We start from the raw sequence: 27,639 nt of genomic DNA, 5'->3' as shown, positions 1-27,639 counted from the left end.
TAAAGATATGCAGAAAGAACCATTTCATGTAAGCATAATTTTTGTTCCTAATTCCAAGTCTAGATTCTGATCTTGATTTGATATTTTAAGCATTTTTTCACCTACTATCTTTGTAGTTAATAATTTATAAGTGCGACTATGTCCATCACATCCCATTAATGCTAAGTTTAATGAGAGTTGAAGATTCTCAGATAGACAATGTCCAAAATAGAAGTAGAACATTAAAATACATCTTTAGACTATGGTTATATCTTTCTTTGTACCCCAGTGTCTACAGACCTGATTATTGGAATAATATCAGTTTCTTTGTACTCTGATTTCATCTTGTCATTCTTCTGTTCTTCTATCCAAACAAAGAGCTGATTCATTTTTTTTAATTTTACAAAACTGTAGGCTTCAATGTTTTTTGCTGCAATTAAACATTATGTTAAAATGTGTTTCACATTATGCACTTGAATTTTGACTTTTAATTCTAGATGTTCCTGTTATTGTATTGTCAAACCTCATCTATGGTATAATGAGATTATGCAGTGGCTTACTTGTTGCATAATTATACTTCATTTTGGATTTTACTTCACTTTATACTTCTGCCTCAGATTGTGTTTCCATAACAAGAAATAAAAGTTTCTAATCCATATGCCTATGAGGAGTGAGAAAAGAAAAAGAATCTTCCAAATTTAATGAGCGTATGATACGACAATATTGTCTTTACCCATCTTCAGATAGACTGATAAAAGAAATCTGAGAAGTGGAGCTGTTTGTTCTCTTCAGTGAAGGCATTTTTGAAATACACTTTTACTGTAAACAGTGACATGGTCATTACGTCAGTAAAACAGCAAAGTTCCTTAAATTGCTAAATGCTATTGCAGACATTGCAATAATAGAGGAAAAGTAAACCATTCCATTCTTGCAAATTTAATAAAAATGTTATTACCTTAATGACTGCAGTGCAGATTGGAGTTATGACTTACAGGCAGTGATGAATAATTCAAGGACATAAACCACCAATTTCAGGGATTCTCTATTGATCTTTTATACGCATCTTTATTTAGGAATTCTGCTCCTAGAGAAATATATTTGCTCCATTTTAAACCAGTGCATAAATGTGGTCTTTGAATGAAAGTTTTAAATCTTTCTTTGCTTTGCAGATTTTTCTCTGATCATTGTGTTAACTCTTCTTAAAAGAAGTGCCCAAATTAATTTCAGGCAAGAACATCCCACATTTTATACCTATTGTGTATACCTGTTTCTCTCTTCTTTTTGATTAAGTCATTGCCCTGTTGCAAGATTTCTTACCAGAGGAAGTAATTTCCCTTGACTGCTACTGTGCTTTGGAAAAACATATATAAAAAATATACGCACATATATATATATATATATATATATACACACACACACACACACACATACATATGTATATGTAAACATTATTACACATGTGCGTACATACATGTACATCCCAGGTATGTTTACAGACTGAGAGAAGAACTCCTTGAAAGTAGCCCTACTGAGAAGGACTTAGGGGTCGTGGTGCATGAAAAATTTAACATGAGCCAGCAATGCTTGCAGACCGGAAGACAAACAGTATGTTGGGCTGTATCAGAAGAGAAGTGGCCAACAGGGCAAGAGATGTGATTATCCCTCCTTTACTCTGCTCACCTGAGGCCCCATCTGGAGTAATAGTCTGGGGCCACCAACACAGGAAAGATTTTGAGCTGTTGGAGGGGTCCAGAGGAGAACCATGAAGATGATCAGAGGACCGAAGCACGTCTGCTGTGAAGACAGGCTACAGGAGTTGGGCTTGTTCAGTCTGGAGCAAAGATGGCTGCAAGGTGACCTCATTACAGCCTTCCAGTATTTAAATTATGAGCGGGAGATCAATCAACTTTTTACAAGGGTGCATAGTGATGGACAGGTCGGGAATGATTTTAAACTAAAGGAAGGAAGATTTAAATTAGGTATCAGGGGGAAGTTTTTCATTGAGACAGTAGTGAAGTGCTGGAACAAGTTTTTCAGTAATGCTGTGGATGTCTCATCCCTGGGGGTATTCAAAGCATGGTTGGATGAGGCCCTGGGCAATTTGGGCTACTATTTGATCTAATGATTGGTAATCACAAAGGTGATTTAAACCTGAGGATCCTTGAGGTCCCTTCCAACCCAAGCCATTCTACGATTCTGTGATTCTGTGATTCTCTGAGAGAGCTGTGGTGCTATTAGTACTTCAGAATACTTCTGTGTATATAAATATCTGTATTTTGCACTCACTCTTTCTACACCTGAGTGCATACTTTCTTTACAATTTTACAGCTTTTTTTTTTTTTTCTTTTTCCTTTCTAGAATTTGTTTTTTAATTTCCTTTGTCACCTTTTGGCTTATTTTAATTTTTGATTCTGAAGCTTCAGTCACCACAATTCTTCAGATGTGGCATGTAACTTTAATTACACTTATCATGGAATCATAGAATCATAGAATGGGCTGGATTGAAAAAGACTTCAAAGATCATCTAGTTTCAACCTCTCTGCCATGTGCAGGGCCACCAACCACTAGACCAGGCTGCCCAGAGCCACATCCAGCCTGGCACTGAATGCATCCAGTGATACTTCTGGATAGAAGTGATGTAGTGTCTTTGTTAATCCCAAATTTATTCTGCCTCATGATTATTCCATATCTCTTTCTTTTATAATTTTTTTTCACCCACTTCAAGATTTTTGCAACTGAGATGCAAAGAGGACTTACCTAAGCATTTGAATGTGATCTAGTTATATAAACTCTTTGGTCAGTGTTAAGAATGGTTTGATGTCTTTGTTAGCTTGAGCTGTATCATGTATCCATATATTTTTTTTCCTCCTACTGCCTGCAAAATAATTTATTATCAGTTTGCTCTGAGATCACCTCTTTGCTTGCTGAATGTGATTATTCTTCACTTCTCTACATGATAGGAACTGATCTAAAAAGAGTTATAGCAATTTTGCAATATCATTCTCATTGACAGTTCACTGATGACATAAGTGCACACCTTACTTGCTATCTTACATCAGTAAGTTTATCTTTCATATAGATTTCATTTAGCATTTAAAATCCTTTAATCACTAAAGATACTTCTGATTCCATTACAGTTACTAGGTTTCTTCATAGATTAACTGTTTCCTTGTTATAATAACACTTACTTTTAAAAGTAAATCTTTTAACATTTTTAATGGAAAATGAAATATGTTTTTTGTCTGTATATATTAGTAAGCTTATATTTTAAGGCTTATTTTCCATTTCACTTATCTAAGCTGATGAGAAAATGGAAAGTTTTGTACGTACACACACATATATATATGCCAGCATTTTCTCAATCTTCTGAGTTGATATGGAAGTAATTTACTTCTAACTTTTACAATTTTGATGATACATAATAAAATTTTATAAATAGTGAATTATATGGCTGCACGTATTCCCAACTTCCTCTGTCAAGGATTTGGATTTTAGGGATCTTGAGCTCTTTAGTTTGATCAGGGGTCCTGATTCACCCATGCCAGTCTCTTGCCTTCTTTTTCTGACTTCCTACACTGAGGAAAAAGAGCTCTTCCTTAAAAATCATAGAATCATAGTATCACCAAGGTTGGAAAAGAATTGTAAGATTATCCAGTTCAACAATCCACCTATCACCAGTATTTCCCACTAACCCTAATCTCTCTCAGTACAAAATCTAAATGTTTCTTGAACACCTCAAGGAATGGTGACTTCACCACCACCCTGGGCAGCCCATTCCCTGACTGCTCTTGGAGAAGAACTGTTTAATAATGTCCAACCTGAATCTCCTCTGGCACAACTTGTTGTTATTCCTTCTAGTCCTATTGCTAGTTACATGAGAGAAGAGGCTGACACCCACCTCACCTCAACCTCCCTTCAGGTAGTTGTAGAGAGCAACAAGGTCATCCCCAAGCCTCCTCTTCTCCAGACTGAACAATCCCAGCTCCTTCATGTGCTCCTCATAAGGCTTGTGCTCCAGAGCCCTCATAAGCTTCATTGCCCTTCTCTGAGCCTCTGAAGCTCCAGGACCTCAATAGTACATCTAGATCTATAATAGATCTACAAGCTCTGCTCTGCACCCTTGCCTATGAGAACAGTTTCCCAGGCTCTTTTGTTGACTAACTCCCTGAAGAGCTGAAAGTTAGCTTTCCTAAAATTTGGCATTCTAATTTTACTTTTGCCTGGACACTCTCATATCCCTCAGGAGAGTGAATTCAATCATAGCATGGTCACTACAACCCAGGCAACCTCCAATCCTGATGTCCCAAATCAGATAATATGCACTGGTGAGCAACAGTTCAGTACTGCATTCTCCCTGGTTGGGCTGTTTAATACTTCATTTAGGATGTTAACCTCAGTGCATTCCAGGAGCATCTAGGCTTGCCTACAGCTTGCCATGCTACTTTTCTAGCAGATGTCTGGATGGTTGAAGTACTCCAGCAGGACCAGTGTTTGCAATCACGACACCTCCTGTAGCTGGAGATGGAAGGCTTCATTAACAGGCTCTGCTTGATCATGTGGCCTGTAGTAGACACTGATCACAAGGCTTCCTTTGCTGCCTCTGTCTCTGTCCCACAGGCTTTTAACTTGCTCACGACTGTTCTTTAGGGACAGCTTTTTACATTCTATTCCTTCCCTGATGTAGACAGCAACACTCTCTTCCCTCCTTCCTCACCTATTCCTTTTGAACAGCTTGCATCCATTGATAGCCACACTCCAGTCATGGGAATTATTCCCCCAAGTTTTGCTGACAGCACTAGTATCATGGTTTTCTAGTAGCACAGGGCTTCCAGCTTTTCCTGTTTGTTTCCCAAGCTGCATGCATTGGTATAGAGGCACTTCATCTGGGCAGCTGGTCTTGTCAGGTTTTTACTTAATTCCTTTTAAGTATTTCACTTGAGTTTCCTTGTTGCCTTCTTGTATTGCCCTAGCAGTCACTGCCTCATCTTCAGAGGTTTTTTATGTGCTGCTAGCATTGTCTGTACTTCTCAGGGCAGCAGGTTGAGGACCTCTGCTAGCACTCTGTCACCCTCACGTAGCTATGCCATACCACATCTTATAATGGGCAGGCTCACCCCCCACCAAACCTGTTCATTATTTTAAACAGATTCTAAGTTCTAAAAGGATATGAGTTATTTCAGGGTATGTTTAGATCTGAGAGACAGTATATCTTAGAGAAGCAGCAAGTGGAAACTGCCTAAGCAATATTACCTACCAACCCTTGAGAGATGGATTAAATGCTATACAGGATAAATAAAAGGAACATGCTGGCACTGGGTGCAATAGGTAGAATCAGCAGGGCTTCCCCTAGTTCATTTTGCACTTTTCCCCACCAATCTACTACAGCCCACCTCCTACTTTTAATCTCTCTATGATCTGCAGGATTTTTTCTACTTGTACAATGCATCTGCATGGCCAGCACTATGCAGAGCCTAGGTGGAACACCTGCTTCCATGCAAGCTCAACAATCTGCAAAACAAGATAACTGGCAAGGTTGATTCCCTATCAAAACAAGATAAGCAGCTCTAGCTGCAAATACTGCTTTCCTTAAAACTGTCATGCAGCCCGTGCTTCTAGCCATGTAGCAATCCAGTTATGTTCCCTATCAGAACCCACTGTTCCAACTCAGGATCATTCTTCAGTCAGAACCTTTCGTTATCTTATATTTATCTTTAATAAACATTCAAGAAATAACTAATGTCATTGTTGTGTCAAAGGGTCAAGAAGTTTGACAGAAAATGAACTCCCCTGTGCTTCAGCTTGTCTTCAAATATCAGAGGATTTGGGGGTGGCTGGGCTTAGATTTTGAGTGATGCCCAGTTCAGTGCTTTTAGTGCAATCATGTTCAATACACATGAGAATTACGAATAGACCAATAGCATCATGCTTCTTTGATCTAGTTGTGTTTGAATGAGGAAACATGGCCATCCTTAAGGAGCTTGATCACACTCAGATCACACTCTTGGATGGGCTAATGAGTAGTGCTTTTAGATTGTCAGTGATAAATACACTGTCTCCAGAGCATGTACAAGTACCAAGAATGCGAATAATGCAGCTGATGACAAACATTTTAAAATATGGAACAACTCCACAGAGGCTTCTAAGTTCTCCAGGAAAATATTTGGCATAACTCAGTATTTGAATCTTACCCAACTGGTGTCCATTTCGGGGCATTCAGATCAGCGCATCACCTGATTCAGCAATGCTGAGTCAGCAATGTTATCCTGACTTTTCTGTAAGTAGTATTGTGCTTCAAATTTCTCCTAAGTTATTTTTATAGCATTTTCTTACTTTCAGGTAGAGTTTGAGTAACTCTGGTCACAGACACACACACACACATATATATATATATTGCAATTGATGTGACAGAAAGTGAAAAACTGCTGACTATGGCAGCTATGCAGTTTATCAGTTCCAAAGTATAGAATGTAGCTGCAGTATTTACACACCAGCTTCCATGATATATCTCTTAGAGTCAGCATATCAAGATCCTCTGGTACTACCGGCAATCTAAGGTTTCAGATTGTGTTGCTTAGAGAACAGTCATGGAACAGACTCTTTGTATGCTCACCTCATTGCACTCTGGAGCTTTCTTCAACACTGTACTTTCTCATAAGAGATAGACATGTGAGTAAGTCACATACAACTGTTGTTCCACATAGTCTACTTCGTGACCATAGTCACTCAAGCTTCATGGTATTTAGAAGGAAACAGGAGGTCATGTGTGGTCTTGCTATGAGGATTAGTGATCAAGGGGTTCTTGGGCTGTTCGCTATTTACAAAGTATTCATTGGTGGTTATTATCTCTGTCATCAAGGCAGTGTTATCAGTCCTGAGCTAGGTCTTTGGCATCTCCTCATCTGCTTGAGCAAATCTTTGGTCATAGCAACCAAACTGAGGATTGATATTGGGGGCAGGAGAGACTACACTATAACAAGTAAAATGTAAATTGTTCTTGCTTGTATTACGGCAACTGATTTGTGGGGGAGAAAAAAAACTTTGTGGGGCCGGGGGGAGCTCAGGGGCCTACTGCCCCTATGTCATGGGCATAAATTGATCTAGTTAACTTTGTGACAGTTTTGTGGTGGAGGATGCAGGCATAAGCTGCTTTTTAGCTTTTAGAACGAATATATCTCTCTGCTCTCGGAGAGCTTAGTTAGGGAACTTTATCAGCAGTTCAGGTTTCTGTGCTGAGAAACTTTACCTTGAAAGCCCAGGCGTACTGCCAGTATTCTGGGATATTTGTAAACTTTGAGCACTGTTTAGTCTGGGCAGTGCTTTTTCATTTTTTTTTATTTTTCTTCCTCTTGTCAGCTTCCATTCATTAAGCTCTTTTTAGCAGCTACCAGCAATGAGCCCACTCTTTATTGTGGGGGCGCTGTGTAAGAGACTAAATGCCATCATGTTCCTTGTGACTTGGCCAATTATCAATGTTATGATTTCTTGTTGTGGAATTGTGTTCCACACATACCAGGGATCTACTGCCCCTCCCCCCCCCCCCCCCCATCACAGGCATAGATTGATCTAGTTAACTCTGTGGCAAATGGTATCTTGTTTCAAATGCATATAAACTATGCAGTAAACCTGTGTTTCAAAGAGTGTATAATTGGAAACTTCAGCGTGAATGATTGAGCAGTGTTTTAGCAAAGAGTTTCTGGTATTATCTAATGACAAAAAATCATTACTTTTTGACCAATGTCTGATTGTTACTGTTTTTTTCTCAGTCATTTCATTTATCCTAAGAATACAAAGGTCTTCTTTAAAATAATCTGCAACAGTATACTTCAATGCACTTCTGAATCTTGCCTGTAATCTCTCAGACTATGATAGTTGAAGTTTTAGATCTGGAATTTATGACAGGCATTATGTCCTCTTGTATTTAATTTCTTCTGTGAACTTTGATAATTGGACTCCTGGAAGAAGAGTGATAGGAGGGATGTATGCACAAACTTAAAAGTTGAAATGCTTCTGAATTGCAACAACTGGGGAGCTCCAAAGAACATATAAATTGCCAAAATCCTATTTCTATTAGGAATCTGATTTTATCAGTATTATTTTTATATTTCAGGCAAATTTCCTGCTGTTTTATCTTGCTACTTCCTGTTCCCTGTGACCTAAGATTGAATAGGTGTATAATCAATTCTGTAAGAGCTGTTTAGTAGCATGCTACACTTTGAGTCCATACCTAAACATTAATAATAATTCTTAATAAATTCTGCCTTCTAGTTTTCTCAAGTAATTAAGTTCTGCACAGTAACTTGAAATTAACATCTAAACACCATTAGAATCCTTAGGTTTTGTGAATTTAAGTTTTTTAGGTATGATTCTTACTGGCCAAATATAGCCAAATATAGGAGAAATCATTTACCTCTAAGAAAGTATATAATAATTATTATATTACTACGTATAAAAACATATAAATATATATAAATAATTATTATATTATACAGGGGGAAGAACACATTTGAGAATGCAGATAAAATTTCTGTTGCTTTTTGTAGTATGTAATTCTTAGTATGAATATCTTATTTTATCCCCTATGCATTTTTCTTACTTAGATTCATTGTGATCGTATGTTCATAATCTGGGAATATTGTGTCAACAATATCATAGAATTTATTGATATTTTGTATTCATTGTTAGCAATAAATATATAAATAAATAATTATTTAAGAACAAACAAATGTAATAACTTATCTATCAACACTGTGTAGATTTTTGTTGACATATTTTGTAAAAAGAAGTAACTGTTATTCTGGTCATCAAGTCTGTAACTACTAGTAGCACACACTTCCATGTAGAATAAAAAAAATCACTTTCCATTGGTAGGTCAGTAGTTAATTTTTCTATTGCCAGACAGTACCATTTTCTATCACTTACTTTAAAGATCATAATGAACTAGGTGTAATATTGTTTTTATTGTATACTGCATCTCTCGTACATAACTAGCTAGATTTAAAATGTTAAACTGATATTTCATTAAGTTGTAAGTAATTGATTTAGCAAATATAGAAGCACTCTTAGTGAAATACAAATCTACAGTCATCATGTTAACAACTCAATGTTTTTAGTTCATCTCTTGAACAAGTGGCTTAGGAGTTGGTGCAAACGCAGGAGTTTTGTTTTTTTTTGATCATGGGGCAATTTACTCGGCACCTGGCATGATGGCTGCAGATGGATGCAGCCTGTCTCCATGGGGAAAGAGGGTTCTAGCTGAGGAACTGGCAGGACTTAGTGACAGGTGTTTAAACTAGGTATGAAGGGGGAAGGGGACAAAATGAGGACCGCTGGGACTGAGGGGGCAGTTCGAGGCTCCAAACAGAACTTGATGGGTGGAGACAGTGGAGTTCAAAGGTTTGGAGAGAGGTGGGAGGATGCTGCTTCTCTTAAGTGTCTGTATACTAATGCGCGTAGCATGGGGAATAAACAGGAAGAGCTGGAGTTCTGCGTGCGGTCGCAAGGTCATGATCTCATCGCGATCACGGAGACGTGGTGGGACAGCTCGCATGACTGGAATGTTGTCATGGAGGGCTATGTGCTTTTTAGGAAAGATCGGCTGGCTAGGCAGGGTGGTGGAGTTGCTCTTTATGTGAGAGAGCAGCTAGAATGTATTGAAATTCACTTGGGGGAGAGTGATGTAGCAGTGGAGAGCTTATGGGTGAGAATCAAGGGGCAGGCTGGTAAGGGTGACACTGTTGTGGGTGTGTACTACAGGCCCCCTGATCAGGATGAGGAGGCTGATGAGGCCTTCCATAAGCAACTGGATGTAGCATCACGTTCCCAGGCACTGGTGCTTATGGGGGACTTCAATTATCCAGATATTTGCTGGATGACCAACATAGCCAGGCACGCACGGTCCAGACGGTTCTTGCAGTGTGTTGAAGACAACTTTCTGATGCAGGTGGTGGAGGAACCGACGCGGGGAGGGGTGTTACTGGACCTTATTCTCACCAACAGGGATGGACTTGTTAAGGAAGTAAAGGTTGGGGGCAGTTTGGGTTGTAGTGATCATGAGATGGTGGAGTTCAAGATTCTGAGTGGAAGAAGCAAAGCAATAAGTAGGATTGCTAGCCTGGACTTTAGGAGAGCCAACTTCGATCTCTTCCGGGACCTACTTGGAGCTATCCCGTGGACTCGGGTGTTAGAAGGTAAGGGGGCCTCTGAAAGCTGGTCAGCATTTCAACAGCTCTTCTTCCAAGCTCAGGATCGGTGCGTCCCTGTGAGCAAGAAATCGGGAAAATGTGGCAGGAGACCTGTGTGGATGAGCAAGGAGCTCATGTGCAAGCTCAAAAGAAAGAAGAAGGTCCATGAAATGTGGAAAAAGGGTCTGACCACTTGGGAAGAATATAGGAATGTAGTCAGGGCCTGCAGGGATGCAACAAGAAAGGCTAAAGCCCACCTGGAATTGAATCTGGCGAAAGTGATAAAGGATAATAAAAAAGGCTTCTTCAAGTATGTTAATAGCAAAAGGAAAACTAGGGAGAATGTGGGCCCCTTACTAAGTGAGGGGGGGGTCCTCGTAACGGGGGATGCTGAGAAGGCAGAGATACTGAATGCCTTCTTTACTTCCGTCTTCAGTGAAAAGGCTCTCCCGCAGGAATCCCACACCCTGGAGGTTAGGGAGAGGGTCTGGGGAATGGGAGACTTCCCTTTAGTCAGGAAAGAGGACGTGCGTGAGCGCCTAGGCAGTACTAAGGTCCACAAGTCCATGGGACCTGATGGGGTGCATCCACGTGTGCTGAGAGAGCTGGCGGACGTCATTGCCGAACCGCTCTCCATCATTTTTGAGAGGTCTTGGACAACAGGGGAGGTCCCTGAAGACTGGAGGATAGCCAATGTCACTCCGGTCTTCAAAAAGGGCAAGAAGGAAGATCCGGGTAATTATAGGCCTGTCAGCCTCACCTCTGTCCCTGGAAAGGTGATGGAACAGCTTGTGCTGGATACCATCTCCAGACAACTGGGAGAAAAGGAGGTTATCAGGAGTAGTCAGCATGGGTTCACCAAGGGGAGGTTGTGCTCGACCAACTTGGTGGCCTTCTATGATGCTGTCACATGCTGGGTGGATGGGGGAAGAGCGGTAGATGTAATCTACCTTGATTTTAGAAAGGCATTTGATACTGTCTCCCACGACATCCTTATAACAAAGCTGAGGAAGTGTGGGATAGACGAGTGGACAGTGAGGTGGGTTGAGAACTGGCTGACTGGCAGAGCGCAGAGGGTCGTCGTTGGTGGTGCAGAGTCTGGCTGGAGACCTGTAACCAGTGGTGTCCCCCAGGGGTCTGTGCTGGGCCTGGTCTTGTTCAACATCTTCATCAATGACCTTGATGAGGGGATAGTGGCCACCCTCAGCAAGTTTGCTGATGATACGAAGTTGGGAGGATTGGCTGACACGCCTGAAGGCTGTGCTGCCATTCAGCAAGACCTGGACAGGCTGGAGAGCTGGGCAGTAAGAAACCGGATGAGGTTCAACAAAAGCAAGTGTAGGGTCTTACATCTAGGGAGGACTAATTGCATGCACCAATACAGGCTGGGGGATGAGCTGCTGGAGAGGAGCTCTGCAGAGAGGGACCTGGGCATCCTGGTGGACAACAGGTTGGCCATGAGCCAGCAGTGTGCCCTCGTGGCCAAAAAGGCCAATGGCATTCTGGGGTGCATTAAGAAGAGCGTGTCCAGCAGGTCGAGGGAGGTGATCCTCCCCCTCTACTCTGCCCTGGTAAGGCCTCATCTGGAGTACTGTGTCCAGTTCTGGGCTCCCCAGTACAAAAAAGACAGGGATCTCTTGGAAAGAGTCCAGCGGAGGGCCACAAAGATGGTGAAGGGCCTGGAGCATCTCCCCTATGAAGAAAGGCTAAGTGAACTGGGTCTGTTTAGCCTTGAGAAAAGACGACTGAGAGGGGACCTGATCCAGGTTTATAAATATCTGAGGTGTGGCGGCCATAGTGGTGAGGCCAGTCTCTTTTCAGTGGTACGTGGAGACAGGACGAGGGGAAACGGACATAAGCTGCAGCACAGGAAGTTTCGCACGAATGTGCGTAAGAACTTCTTCACGGTGAGGGTGACGGAGCACTGGAACAGGCTGCCCAGGGAGGTTGTGGAGTCTCCTTCTCTGGAGATATTCAAGTCTCGCCTGGACGCCTACCTGTGCGACCTGGTGTAGGGAACCTGCTTTGGCAGGGGGGTTGGTCTTGATGGTCTCTAGAGGTCCCTTCCAACCCCTACAATTCTGTGATTCTGTGATTTTGTGGGTCTTTAAATTCGGTTATGAAAACATAATGATACCAGCATGCTATCAGTGCTGTGTTTACTGCTCACTGCCTGTGTTTAGGCTCACTGCCTAAAACCAATATAATCTAGGATTTCTGTTTATCCAGTTTTAGAGCTATTTAACTGAATAAAGACTAGAAAATAGTGTAGTTAGTACACTTCAAGTTGGGCTTATCTTTGAAAGGAGCATTCACTCTTTACCTAATGAAGCCTCTACAGCTAATTTTTTTTTTTGCAGTAGTAAAGCAGAGATGTTTAGCTGATGTTTGATTTAGGGATTTTTTGTTTGGTTTAGTTTTGTAAAGTTTATGAGGGACTGTGTGGATAATAGAAGGTATTAGGCTATCAGGGTCTTTAGATCCTTCTGGGTGACAGTTACAAATAAATTCAGTGCAAGGAAGAACAACAAAAGCATTTAAACATAAGTAGCCAGAGACTAGAAATTTAAAAACAAATGAAAAAACAAACAGTAACAACAACAAAAAAAAAAAACATAAAACAGAGAGCAGATAAGTTTTCTTTGTGAATTTGTCAAATGGTATGTTAAAGATGTCTATTTTCTTTGCATAATACTATTGGAATAATGCATTTTTTAGTTTCACCTTATAGAAATTATAGAAAAAAAATCTGAGGACTGGAATTGTAATATATTTCTAGGTAGGTGGAGTTATCCTGGGTTTTGAAATGCACAATAAAAATTTAAATTGCTGGTCAAGAAAGACTTATTCTTGCTTATGATCGGAGTTCTAAAAAGTATTTGAAGTCCTTAGTCTTTTATCTGCATGGGGGATTTGCTAGCAATACTGCCTTTCCAGAGTACATCTTATTCTCAAAAACATTACTCTCAAGACTGCCTTTAGTTTGTAGTAGCGAATGCTAGGAGAGGTGTGTTGTTGTTGCATTGTTTTGACTGATTTCCTATTAATGGGAATAGAATTATTGTATTTCCTCCAAGAAAAACATAATCGTTTAAGACAAATTGCACATTGCTGGTGTTCTTATTCTCAGATTCTTCATCACATTTATTTATCTTTCCTGTTGACAAAATATTTTTTTACTTTACATATTTGTCTTATACAGTAGAACAATTTTCAGCTCCAACAAAACAATTATAAATAGCAAATACTAAATTTTTATCTCTTATTTTTTGCAACTTGATAAATTTGATTTTAAAAAAAAAAAAAAGAAAAACTGTCCAAAAGAAACAAATAAATAACAAAAAAATATACTTAAATAGCCAATTCACCACTACCAAAATTAGAAATGTGCTAATGAATTGTGGTATTATTTAGTTGACTAGAGCAGCTTATAGTCAAAACTAATTTCCACTGTGCACTGGGGAAGTAAAAATGAAACTGCATATAGTAGCTGTATGGTAGTAGATAGCTTATAGCATGAGTGTACAACCTTCTGGATTGCCTGGGCCTCACTGTGTCACAAAGAACTGTCTTGGGCAGCATATAAAATACCTTAGTCTCTCTTAAAGTAATGCCTCCTCTTTGTTTCCATGAAAACCATAAATGGATTCAGAAAGTACAATAGCACCATTGGACAGAGCAAATTTTTAGCTACAAAATAGTCTTTTTCAGCATAGTCTTCATCAGTATCTGTACATTTTTTGCCAGTGATAAAGAAGGGCTACAAGCCATGTGTGTAAAAATCTGCTCCTGTGGAGATACCCACTGTTGCTATCACCACTATTGAAACACACCACACAGTGCCTCACTGTGCTTACATCCACTCTTTGGTTTCCATCAATCTTCAGCAGGTATGATGTGAATGTCATTGGGTGCTCCTTTTTCCTCATGGAGAAATTCAGTGACACACGTTTGCTTCGTATGCTCTTCCATGTTTGATGCCATTTTGACAGACTGCCCCTCTGCTGCCGTCTGTCACATGGCAAGAACATGTAGTGGAATTCTGATGGAAAGGTTCAACCTTTATTGCCATGCCACCAATGTCCACCTCTGATATCCTGAGCCAACATCATAAAACAGGAGGCATTACTATCAGAGCAGCCTTTATATATAGTATAGTTAATTTACATAAGCAATAAAACATTTATTTTAAACATATTTTTAGTAAAATATAAAAAACAAACAAAACCAAAAAACAGTATACTAGTTGGATATTTGACCTAGCTTTTGTGAAACTAGTGATTGGTGTCTGGTTTGATGGAAGTGGCTGCAATTCTTCGTGACTTCCCAAGATATTCATCAGAGATTTTTGATGAAATTTTACTCTCTTCTACATCCTTGGAAACAGTTGTTTCCAAATGTATATACCGCCAAAAAGTGACATGAGTAAAGTGTGATTGTGAAGCAAGGGATATTTTCGTCTGGGTAAGAGAAATCTTACAGAAGTCTAGTAAAGCTATGCAATCAATTTTTTTACTTGAATATCTGATTGCAACTCTATAAATTCCATTTGCAAATTCACAGGTAATGTATTTATGTCGCTTGGCTGAGGGGTTGAAAGTATACAAAAAAATTTTTTTTTGCCATCTTGAATCCTGTCCTCAAATTTCCTTACCAAAGTAGAATGCACAGACATATATTTTTCACTTTTCATAGATCTGCATTTACCCAGTGTATCAAAATGCAAAAAATAATTTACTATTACTTGAGTTGGCACTGCACCCTCCCAGCACACTGATTTCAGCTAACACAGTGCCAATCACATACTGATATTTGGTTGTCACTGAGTGATGAGTGTGCATTTAGGGTCAGGCTGACCCTCTTGATAGGGAAGAGCCACCATGATGGTGTGGGACAGGATGAGCATTGCCATGCTGCACACAGCCCCAGGGCTGTGGCTTGGATATGCCTGGCTTATATTTTGGAATAACATAAGGTCTTGCATTTTCTACCTTGAAGGTGTCCGTTGGCTATTTTTCTCTCTTCCCTTCCCTTCCTTTCACTCTTTACTAATTTAAATCTCATCTCTACCCCTTAGAATTTTATTCATACTTCTCAATGCAGGGAATAAGTTAATAACTGTTCTAACTATTCTTCAATGCATCTGTTCTTTTTTTTTTTTTTACTATCTTTATATTTGCATATCTTTTAACAATTGTAATCAGTATACTGTTTCAAGTTTAGCAGAGTTTTTTTTTGGGTTCCTCATCTGAGTGTGATATAAGTTTTTGGGATAATTTTATGTGCCCTTCTCAGGGAGATGTGTGCTTACCATACTATAGCAATGTAAGTAGGGACAATGTTTTTCTTTCAGAGAAAGATTTGAATTCATGAGCAATTATTTGATGGGAGTTATTGTGGCAAAAATAATATGACATTTGCTTGTGACTTACATTCCTGACTCAGAACTTAATATTGTTTACTTGAAATCAATATATACACTCAAGTCAGCAGAGTGTGCACTATTGCTTGAATGTTTGCAAGCCAGGATTTTGAACTGTGTCAACATAGGCATAGTTAAAAAACTGTATTAATAAAAGCTTCAACTACATCATCCTATTATAAGTAATTTTGTTATCATGTTCTAATTCAAGAATGCCTTATAGCAATGTAGGTTTCTGTTTCTTTGTTTTTGAAATTATTATCGACAAAAGAGAATTTTTATAGTAAACTAATAACAGGAAGATAATGAAGACAATGTGTCCTACCGAATTGTAATTATTCTTCCTGCCTATCCCATTCTGGGATTAGAAAAAAACTGCTTCATGTCTTTATTTTATTTTGATAACTACAAATCAAATCAGTTGCTTCTAATGCAAAACTCTTTATATTCTGTGTAGAATACATCATGAAACTTTTAAGTTATTACTATAAAGAAGAAGTGAGAGGAAAAAAAAATCCTATGCCTGTACAGGCAAAGTACAAGTGAACTTTGAACTCCTCATGAGTATAATTCTGCAAGAATAAAAGGATAAATATACTAACTATGAAAATTTTAGGCCCGGTTTTCACAACCTGCTACATCTTATTGTTCATAAAAGTAGTAAAATAAGGAGTTTTCTTAGGCTGGGAGCCTTAAGGATTTCAAAAACAATTTATAATGAAAAGTTCCCTGAAACAAATTTTATGTCATTTATTCAGTTTAGCTTAGGGTCTTGTAAAGTTTCCTACTAGGTAAAGGTATTTTACTATGAATGAATGCAAATTACACGCATACAAAGGAGGCTGAATTGTTTTAATCTATGTAAATGCAATTTAAATATATGATGGTTATCTTTTTTTATATTACTGATACAACAGATAACGTGTTCATTGCTATAACAGCTGAGAGGCAAAATTATCAGTGGATAAAACTGTCATTCATTACATTTGAAATTGTACAATTAATGAATATACCGATGTTATCATATAGCAGTGTACAATTAATGAATACATAGATGGTATGGCATAACAGAGAGCTTGGCTATGACATTGTTACACCAAAGCAAGAAACAGAAATGATGTGTATGCTCACCCGTATCATAGACTCACGTAGAAAACTCCAGTGGAGTGGATTTCCAGAAGAGATCCTTCCCCACTGGTAGTAAGCTCTTAAATGGGTTTAGGAGAGGTGGAGCCAGGCACCACCCCTTCCTGCAGCACAGGTGAATAGCCTTCACCTGTGCTCCCTTGGCTGACTTATTGCTTGCCTCAGGTGATTAATCAGAGGTTCAGGCCATGATTCAGCAGTCCCCAAACAGAAACGTATCATGCAGATGAAAATCATGGTGCTGTTACTAAAAATAAAAAGAGAGTAAGAAGAATGTTTTCTTCTTAGTGGCAGCAAATGTTTAATAACTTAATCAGAAAGTAAATTACATAAATTGTACAAAGCAAATGCATTTACCTATTGAAAAAAAATATTTTGGGGAGGGTTGTGGGGAGAACACTAGAAGAATTTTAAGGTTGTATAGGCCTGTAGGCTGAGAATTTTACCTTTTGTGCAAGTAAATTTCCCATGTTATATATTATCAAACTGTTTTTCCTTTGTTTTCTTTATAAAGCTAGAGTTCACTTTAATTTAAAAATGCAGAGGATACAAATAAGAAATATCAACACAAAACTGTGGGTCAAAATATATATGTATTTATTTTCAGAGTTCTCAAACAAATAATTTCCCTATTTCTTTTAGGAGTAGCTCAGAATCTGTTTTTTTTTCCTACTTTTCTTTTGGATATATTTGAATTACCTACCGCATCCCTTTAGTAGGTTGTCCTAAAAGAGGGACATTTAAGAAATGTGTAGATGTGATACTTAGGGACATTGTTTAAGGATATGGTGGTGATGGGTTATGCTTAGACTAGATGATCTTAGCAGATAAGAACAAAACAAGCAAATTAATTTAAATTACAATTTTAGCTATCTATATGCTGAATATTTAAACTAAAAATTGTTTGAAATATATGAGTGCAGACCTTCAGGCCACATTCACCTTCTGCTCCTCCAGATCCTCCATAGGCTGCATGTGGAGATCTGCTTTGTGTGGTGCCCATGGGTTTCATGCATACAGCCTACTTTGCCATGGGCATCTCCACAGACTACAGGGAACTTTTGTTTTTTTCCTGGAGTACCTGCTATCCTTGTTCTACAGTGACACTTGAGTCTGCAGAACCATTGCTCTTAAGATTTTTTTCATTCTTCTCTTCTTTTTTTTCCCCTCATTTCTTACATATAATCCCTCAATTAATATTACTGATTTGTACAGCACTAGCCAGTGGTGGTTACATTTTGGAATCATCTAGAACTGACATGGGACAATTTCTGAGCTTACAGAGATCAGCATGCAGTCTCAACGTTATCAAAAACTTGTTATATTAGCTAATCCGTATGACCTGAGTTTAGTGGAACACTACTTCTGCTTTTTAAAGTAAAAAATAAATAAACATATACATAACAATAAAAAATTGCTTTTCTGTGACTTATTAATGTGCTCTGAAGATAATTTTACAAGGTAATGGTCATGCCCTGAGTAGAATGAACCCAGGACACTAAGAAATGAGGCATATGTAATTTGAATGAAATCATAAATTGTCACTGTTACTCATAAAAATGTTATTTGTATGACAGAAGAATACACTTTACTACCATTAACTAAGTAGAAATAGAAGGCCCGCAGGATCTCAATGACTTAAAGAATCAATCCTTTAATTGGGAAAGGATTAATATAGCTTAGTATACTAGTCACCCTTGAGTCATCTCAGAGCCATTTCTAAGCTTATCTTCAAAGTGCATTCAATAGATGCTGAGTCATTCCTTTCAGAGATTATTCTTCTGTTCTGCTCAAATCAAAAGGAGAATTCATGGTTTGAGGTACAGATAAAATATAGTCAGAAGGGTGAAAGCCATACATAGTAATCTGAAATAGTCTTCAGTGAAACATAATATTACTTATGTAGCATGCTGCTTCAGATTGCAGAAACTAGGGAATAAAATTCTGTTGTAGCTAATTCCTTTTGCTTCCTAAAGATAAGTTGAATAGCCTACAATTATAAGTCCTTCATACAGGATGGACTTCTTTATGGGGACTATTTTGTGAAGGAGTCATCAGGGATTGCTTTTCCCTCTAGTCTTCTGAAATCTTTTATTTTGTTACTGCTTTTTGTTTTGTTTTGTTTTGTTTGTTTGTTTTTGCCTTTAATTCAACATGCAGTTTTTCTGATGAATTGTCATTTATTTTGTATGCATGTCAGCTCTCGCTGTAACAAACTGTTCTCAGAATTATATTCATGTATATAAATATAATTTATATATACATATATTCTGTTACTACAAATCAGCATTTCCAAAAATCAAAAGCTTTGACACTGCAAACTGTGATTTTGTGCATTTATTTTCATGGTTTGGGAACATATATTGCGGATTATTTCATTACCTTTGGAATTGGTTCACAATGAAATTCCATTTGGTAGTCATTCTGTTGGTGTCAAAATACTTCTAAAAAAAGAATGATTGTAGTGCATCAGAAAAGATACAAAATTAATAATTAGAATTGTAAGATTTGGTAAAGACCTTGGATGTAAAGAAAAAGGAAGAACACCTCACTTTGTCATTGTCACCATGTATCTCATTTTCACCATATACGTCATACAAATGCAGTGTCATAGAATGGCGTAGGTTGTAACGCACATTACAGATCTAATTCCAACCCCTTAACATAGGCATGGTTGCAGACAACTAGATCAGGTTGCTGAGGGCCCCATCCATTCTGACCTTGAAAATCTCCAGGAATGGGGCACCCACAGCTTCTCTGGGCAGCCTGTTCCTGTGCCTCACTGCCCTCTTAGAAAAAGAATTTCCACCTAGTATCTTATCTTAATCTCCCCTCTTTAAGTTAAAAACCATTCTTCCTTATCATAACTTTGTCAGATCATGTAGAGTCATTCTTTCCCCTATTTTCAAACTCCATTCAACAATTGGAAGACCACAGTGAAGTCTCCCCAAAGCCTTTTCTTCACTTGACTGAACAAGCCCAGCTCTCTGAGCTTGTCTTTTTAAGAGAGGTGCTCCAGGAGCCTCCTGGTCATCCATGTGGCCATCTCCTGGATCATTTTAAAAAGCTCCTTGTGTAAATTTGTACTAGGGTCTCCAATCCTGGTTGCAGTACTCCAGATAGAGTCTCATGAGGGCAGAGTAGAAGGAGACAATTACCTCCCTCACCTTGCCCATCTCCCAACCCTTTCCCCCTTTATCCTTTTCCCATTTCCCAGGGCATGGGACTGGGCTGAATCAGCCTGTAAACCATTGACAGCAGGAAAAGAAAGAATGTGTAGATGAGAATGGCAAATGCAGAGTTTTGCTATAAATAACATTCAACTGTTCAAAAGCTTTCTGAGTGTAATGCAATGGAAAGTGCAACAAGGCAGCAGAGCAGCAAGGTTCCAGGCCACAGCAAGTGAGAATCTGCTCAGACATAGCAGCAGTGGTCACAAAAATAAAAGAAAGAAATTGCATACCTTTGGAAAGATCCTCAGGTAGACAGGGATCTCTAAATGAGATATCCTCACCTCCACTGCCAACATTTAAATGAAGTCTGGGAAGGGGTGGATCTCAGCTCCACCCCTTCTGGTCATTCAGGTGCATTGCTTGCACCAGAGCTCCCCTGGGTTGGCCCTGCCTTCCTACCTATCACTACTTCAAGCCATGACTTAACATTTCCACTATACTGAGCCACTTAAATTTCTTTTGATCAGGTTAACATTTAAACTGTATTTTTAAATTTTTATAACAGTACCAAATAGCCAACCCTTTGGGGTGTTTCATATTTTCATTCTCTTGTCATATACTTTCATTCTCTTATAAACCAAGACCAATATTATAAATCGTGAAACTCACATAGGAGAAAAAATATATTGATAATCAGAATGAGAGAATAGTGGGATGATAAATTTGTTTAGTTCAGGTGCTCTGATACAAGGTGAATTGAAATTAATCTTGAGCTGATCTTGATATATATATAGCCAACAATTCTTTCCACAGGTTTATAGTATCAATTATGTTTTTAATATTAGCTATAAAGATGTTGCTCTTGATAATCACTAAAGATAAACGACATAACCAGGATGGTTTCACCAAGGGCTAGTCCTGCTTGACCATCCTAGTGGCCTTCTATGTATGCAGTTAAATCAATGGATAAAGGAAGAGCTACTGATGGCATATATCTGGACTTCAGTAAGACCTTTGGTTCCCACAGCATCCTTCTCTCCAAATTGGAAATGTATGGATTGGATGGGTAAACTGTTCATTGCATGAAGAACTGGTTGTGAGGTTGTACTCGGAGTGGTGGTCAATGGCTAAATGCCTGGATGGACATCACTGACAAGTAGTGTCCTTCTGGTGTCAGTACCACATGAAGAGCGGTACATATGATCTTTAATATAGGGGCATTGAGTTCACCCTCAGCAAATTTTCAAATGTGGTGTAGTTGATATGTGTGAGGAATGGGATGCCATACAGAAATACCTAGACAAATTTGAGCAGTAGGTGTAGTAGATCCTCATGATGTTCAACAAATCCATGAGCGACGCCTTGCACCCAGATCATGGCAATTCCCGTTATCAATACAAGCTGGGATCTGAAAGAATTAAGTATAGCCTTTCCCAAAAGGACTTGGGAGGTACTGGTGGATGGCAAGCTCAATATGATCTAGCGCTGTGCCTTTGCAGCCCCAAAAAAGCCAACTGTATTCGAGTCTGCATCAAAAGAAGCATGGCCAAGATGTCAGGGGATGAAATCCGTTCCTTCTGCTCAATGATGGTGAGACCTCCTCTGGAATACTGTGTCCAGATGTGGAGTATTTGTACAGAAGAGACAAAGAGCTGTTGGAGCACATCCAGAGGAGGGTCACAAAAATGGTCCAAGGGAACCATAGGGAACACTTTCCCTATGAAGCAAGATGAGAGATCTAGGGCTCTTCAGCCTGGAGAGGAGAAGGCTCTGGGGAGACATGATAGCAGTTATTTTAAAGTCTCTGTAGATTATCATCACTATACACACACACAAAAAAATGGCAGATAATTATACTAAGACATGTTTTAGGTAAATTTGTTAGTGTTAGATAATTAAACTTTTCTAAAATACAGCAAGAAAAAGATTATATTTAACATATAGATAAACTAAATACAATGAATGTGGGAAAAAAAACATTTTACTTCATTGAACATAGATTGTATAAAAGTAGAAATAGAGGTCTACCACAAATCTCGATTTTTAAGTTCACTTTCATGTGGAAGTTGATATTTTTATCAGTAATTTACTGTAATTTTTAAATAGTGACTTTATATCTGTATTATATTGTGCATTTGACAAAAGAATTTATTTATTTTTGATTGCAACAAAGAATAGACTATGTAGAGAAACTACTTTCACTCTAGAAGAATTAAATAATCTTAACCTAGAAGAATCACTTCCATTAAAATGCGTTTTATTGCAGTTTACAATCTGAGTTAAAAGTTGGTTGGACTCAAAAATCTTGGTATAACCAAACTGATTTTGGGTTTACAGAACTTTGGATCTATTCATAAAGGACTGGAATAAGATCAATGGAGTCTTTCATATATAATCAGAAAGTCTTTAGACAATGATATTCAGTCACTCAATTCAAACTGATCACCTAGAAGTGAAAAGACTCTTTATATATTTCTTGTTATTTTGTGTATTTTAATTCAAGCATAGGTTTGTCCTGGGTCAGATTGAGGCATTGAGGAGTTACAATTTCAATATATGGATTAAGTGAACTCCTGAGAGATACAATTGCACCGAGGACAATGAGTGAAATGTTGACAAAATAATTGTAAATCCATGCAAGGCAATTTTATTGAGTTGTAGTTTATCTTTGATTTACTTGAGTACTTTTTCAGGATATTTCTCAGAGATGTGCTCGAAGCTGAGAAAGTTCTACAATAAAAGTTATTTAATGTGAAACAACTATTTCTCAGCTGCAGTCAAGATGGAAACTGTTCTGCACTGCATTTTATGTCCTATTTTCTCTGTGTGGCCTGCCTTTGACTTTGTTTGCACCTTTTATCATGAGATCAATTTGTCCCTAGAATTCTACTAGAAAATATGTGATATTTCTTATTTAATTACCCAGATCCTTTGATGCAGCATATTGTGTTTTTTAGGCAAAATAAGTTATATTTTTGTTTATTTTGTTAAATGAACATTGTGCTTCCAGTTCGTGTCCGTGCTGAGGCTCCCTGTGATGAACTTGATTCATTTTGTTTAAAATTTTCAATTCCAGACAAAAGCATAAGAAAGAATTTTGAGGCTGGCATGGAGGAAAAATTTCAAATAAATCTCTATTAAATCTGATGGAAAAAAAAAATATATATATAATATTACAGTGTAAAAATTTTCTTGCTATTTAAAGAAACTACAGTGTCTCCATTCTCTGGGACAAAAATTCTAAAAGCAAATGTAGCTTTCTCTGGTCCACATAGAGGTTAATTTCACCTAGACTTCATGTAGGTTCTTCAAGACTCTTCTCCTATAAAAGATTATTTTATAGTGGTTTTTTGTTTGTTTGTTTGTTTGCTTGGCTTTTTCTGTCATAGTTTTTTTTTTTTTTTGTAGAGTTTTTTTTTTTTTTTAAATTTCCCATTGTCAAATCTATGGATCTACTACTCAGAATGTAACTAATTCTTCCTATAGTGTGGATTATGCAAGCACAGAATTGTTTCTGAGAAGTTCTGTAAAGACAAAGAAGTGTAATCAGTATTATTCTTGGAAACAAAACCTAAAAGAGCAAACCAAGTCAAACTGAATAGCTGAATTACTATTTCATGTTCTGCAAGGTTCAATATTGAGAAAGTTGTCAAATTTGCAGAATCATGGAGTCATTAAGGTTAAAAAGACCTCTAACAGCCCAACAATTGACCCATCAACACCATGTCCAGTAAGCCATATTCCTAAGTGTCACATCTTCATGTTTCTTGAAAACCCCCAGATATCACCATATCTCCACCTCTTCCCTGAATTTCCTGTTCCAATGCATCACTATTCTTTTTAAGAAGAAATGTTTTCTAATACCTAAACTGAACCACTCCTGGTGAAACTTAAAACCATTACCTTTTGTTGTATTGTTAGTTACCTGGAGAAGTCAACCATCACCTTGTTACAACCTCCTTTCAGGTAATGGTAGAAAATGGTAAGGTTCTCCCTCGAACCTTTTTTTCTCTAGATGAAGCAATCCCAGTTCCCCCAGCTGAGATTGCTTCATCTAGAGAAATTGTGTGCAAACTTCATCTCATAGAGGAGAGTAGAATCTTTCATTTTCACTGATAGTGTGTGTTTTTTTTTCTTTTTTTCTTTTTTCTGGATTTGCCAGATAGAAAAAAAACTTCCTTCTTTCTCCTGCTTCCTCCTTTCTTTTTGCAATTACACGAACATTATCTAATTTCTGTTTCAGTATTAAAAAAATATCTAGTTTTGATACAAAAAAATCTCAGTTTTGATCTTTTCTGCAGCAAAAACTTCGTAGTTTCTTCATTATTGTTCTACTATATTTCTGAAATCATTTTTTTCTCAAAAGATTTACAGTGATGTTAAAAAAAAAAATACATTTTCTGTTAAAGATGACTTTTGTGATCATTATTTTTCATAGATGTACAACTTTTTCCTGAAATTCATTACATAATTTGCATGGCTTACAGCGTTGCATCTGCTGATATATTCCAGTCCTTCAGAAACACTTTTTTCTTGTTTTTAACTTCCAATCATTTTTCATCTTTCCATGGAGAAGGCTGCGGATCACTTAAGCAGTTCTGACAGATGTTGAAACTGTATCTGCTATTGGATGAAAACCAACTGAACTACAATTAAACAAATAAATGAGAGAAGTACAACTATTAACTCCATGTTAAAAAGTATATTTAGGTCTGTTTCTTTAATAAAATCAATTCCCACATAATTTTTTTCTTAAGAAATGATAGAATTTGGTTTATTTAATTACTGAAGACTGTATTTTCTTTCTTTTTCTTTTCTTTTAAAATAAACTGAACAATCTATATCCTTTTAAATCTGTCACTCCATCTCACTATACGTGGAGTTTGGATGTTTTCTTATCTGTCCTTTCTCCTTAACTCTTTTCATTTATCTTCCTCCCACTTCTCTCAGAAAGGTCCACCTACAAATACTGAAAAAAGCCAGCAACACAAGAGAGTGTAAGACTTTTCCAGTCACCTTTATAATCTGTTTCTATTTCATTATGCCAAAGTATCTCAATTATGTCTCATCAAAAGTTCCCAAAAGAACCCAGTAGACTCATCTTTTCATTTTGTGCAGATAGTATTTTATCTGAAATTTTCTCCTGAGAACTTCCTTAAACTTGCAGCAGCATTTGTTGAAAAACAGTACTTTTTCATTTTTCTCCATTGATATATCCGTTCTTTAGACAAATGAAAGAAGATTTTGCTAAAATTTGTGTAATCAGTAAGTTTACCAAGTATCAAGATTTGTTATTTAAAAAAAGAAAACAAAATACAAGAAATTTGCCTAAAATATATTTTAGAATGGTGAGTTTTGGTTTTCCTTCACAGACTCTTTTAGTATTTCTGTGTTATCAGTATTTCACAGTCTTCTTATGCCAATGCCAACTCCAAAATCAAACTAAACCAAACCAAAATAAAAAACAACCCCAAAACAACACATATATATATATTACAATATAAATGCAGAATATTAATTGTATACATAAAATTTATCAACATATAATATTCTTATAATTATACTATTTTATATATATTAACACTTTTATAAAAAAGCATTTTAATACACAGGATATTTCCTAAAATATAATTTATGCTTATATTATATATGTCTGTATTATGTATATTTATATTTTATGTATAAATCACAAATTATCTGCAGAATAAATAAGTCTGCATTGTGATGTCTCATGCTTATTTAACAGTTTCAATTATTCCAGCTCCTAAAAGTGATCACGGATTTTTTCTAACGCCTCTGGCAGAACTTTTTTCTCCTCAATTTTCTTTCAATGTCTTCTATCTCAGTATCAAAATGAATAAGTTTTACATTATTGTACCTGCTGAAAGCTCATTGCCACAAACAAATCTAATCTTTTACTCAAAAGAAATGCTGATTTAATTGTCTGTCTTTACCAGTGAGTCAGAAGAGGAGGGGACCAGGAGGATTGGTAGGCAACATGATCAGATAATAATTTTAGATATCACAGAATCACAGAATCATAGAATTGCAGGTGTTGAAAAGGATCACAAGAGATCGAGTCCAACCCACCTGCCAAAGCTGCTATCCTACAATAGGCTGCAGAGGAAGGCGCCAGATGGCCTTTGAATATCTCCAGAGAAAGAGAGTCCACAGCCTCTCCAAACAGCCTGTTCCAGTGCTCTGCCACCCTAACTGTAAAGAAGTTCTTCTGCACAGTAATACAAAACTTCCTATGTTCAAGTTTTAGGCCGTTAGTCTTTGCCCTATCACTACACACCACGGAGCCTGGTATCATCTGTTTGCCTCCCACTTCTCTTTTGATGTAAATAAACATTTATCAGATGCACCTTCAGTATTCTTTCCTCTAGGCTGAACAGGCCTAGGTTACTCAGCCTTTCCTCATAAGGGAGGTTGCTTCAGGCTCTTTATCATCTTTGTGGTCCTCTGCTGAACTCCTTCTAGGAAATCCCTGTTTTTTTTTTTAACTGAGAAGCCCAAGACTGGACTCAGGACAGGGCAGAGTAGAGGGGAAGGATCAACTTGACCTGTTGGCCATGATCTTTTTAGTGCATAAGACATGTCATGAACCTTCTTGGTCACAAAGTACACTGCTGGCTCACGGAACGACCTGCTGTCCACCAGAACACCCAGGTCTTCCTCTGAAGAACTTATCTCCTGCAGGTCATCTCCTAGCCTGTACTGATGTATGCTGTTATTCCATCCCAGATGCAAGGCTTGACAATTGTTCTTGTTACTTAATGGCAGTACAGCATTCTAGTGCGTCATTCACTTCTCCTAGCTTTTTATCATCAGCAAACTTGCTGGGGGTGAACTCTATCCCTTCCACCCAGTCACTGATGAAGATGTTGAAGAAGACCAGACCAACCCATGGAAAACACTGCAAGTTACAGACCTCTAGCCAGTGGCAGGTGTGTTGAAACTGGATGATCTCTGAGATCCTTTCAAACCCAAGCCATGCTATGATTCTATGCTATGATTCTATGATTCTCTCATTTCATAGAATCATAGCATCACAAGGTTGGAAAGGACCGACAAGATTATCTAGTCCAACTATCTTCTCATTACCATTGCTACCACATGCTACTGAACCATATCTCATAGCTCCTCATCCAGATGGCTCTTTAACACTGCCAGGGATGGAGACTCCACCACCTCCCTGGGCAGGCCATTCCAGTGCCTGACCACTCTCTGAGGGTAAATGTCTAATCTAAATCTCCTCTGGTGAGACTTGTGGCCATTTCCTCAGCTCCTGTTTGTTGCATCAGAAAAGAGGCCAAACTCCTACTCATCACAGCCTCCCTTCAGGAATTTGGAGAGTGCAATGAGGTCTCCCCTGAGCCTCCTCTTCTCCAGACTAAATAATCCCAGCTGCCTCAGACACTCCTCATCAGACCTGTGCTCCAGAACCCCCACACAGTTTCACTGTGCTTCTCTGGACAGGTTCCAGGGCCTCAATGTCTTTCTTGTAGTGAGGGGCCCAAAACTGAACACAATACTTGATGTGCAGCCTCACCAATGCTGAGTAGAGGGGGATGATCACCTCCCTGCTCCTGCTGACCACACTATTTCTAATGTAGGCCAGGATGGGCATTGGCCTCTTGGCCACCTGGGCGCACTGTTGGCTCATGTTCAGCTGAGCATCAACCAACACCCCTAAGTCCCTTTCCTCTTCACAGTCACCTAGCCACTCAGTCCC

At 38.1% G+C, this 27,639-nt stretch overlaps 1 protein-coding gene and 1 pseudogene across 2 annotated transcripts in view; one reads left to right on the top strand and one right to left on the bottom strand.

Annotated features, from left to right (window-relative positions):
* Nucleotides 1-27,639, bottom strand: part of LOC146542229 (uncharacterized) — a 417,733-nt pseudogene that overhangs the window by 166,929 nt on the left and 223,165 nt on the right.
* LOC104915132 (contactin-associated protein-like 4) overlaps nt 1-27,639 on the top strand; it is a 212,022-nt gene that overhangs the window by 75,186 nt on the left and 109,197 nt on the right. The gene's annotated exons all lie outside the window — the stretch shown is intronic.

Source organism: Meleagris gallopavo, chromosome Z (assembly GCF_905368555.1).
Source record: "Meleagris gallopavo chromosome Z, MGAL_WU_HG_1.1, whole genome shotgun sequence".
Lineage (NCBI taxonomy): Eukaryota > Metazoa > Chordata > Aves > Galliformes > Phasianidae > Meleagris > Meleagris gallopavo.
Note: the sequence above shows the minus strand (reverse complement) of the source record. Positions and strands in the feature narration are given on the sequence as shown.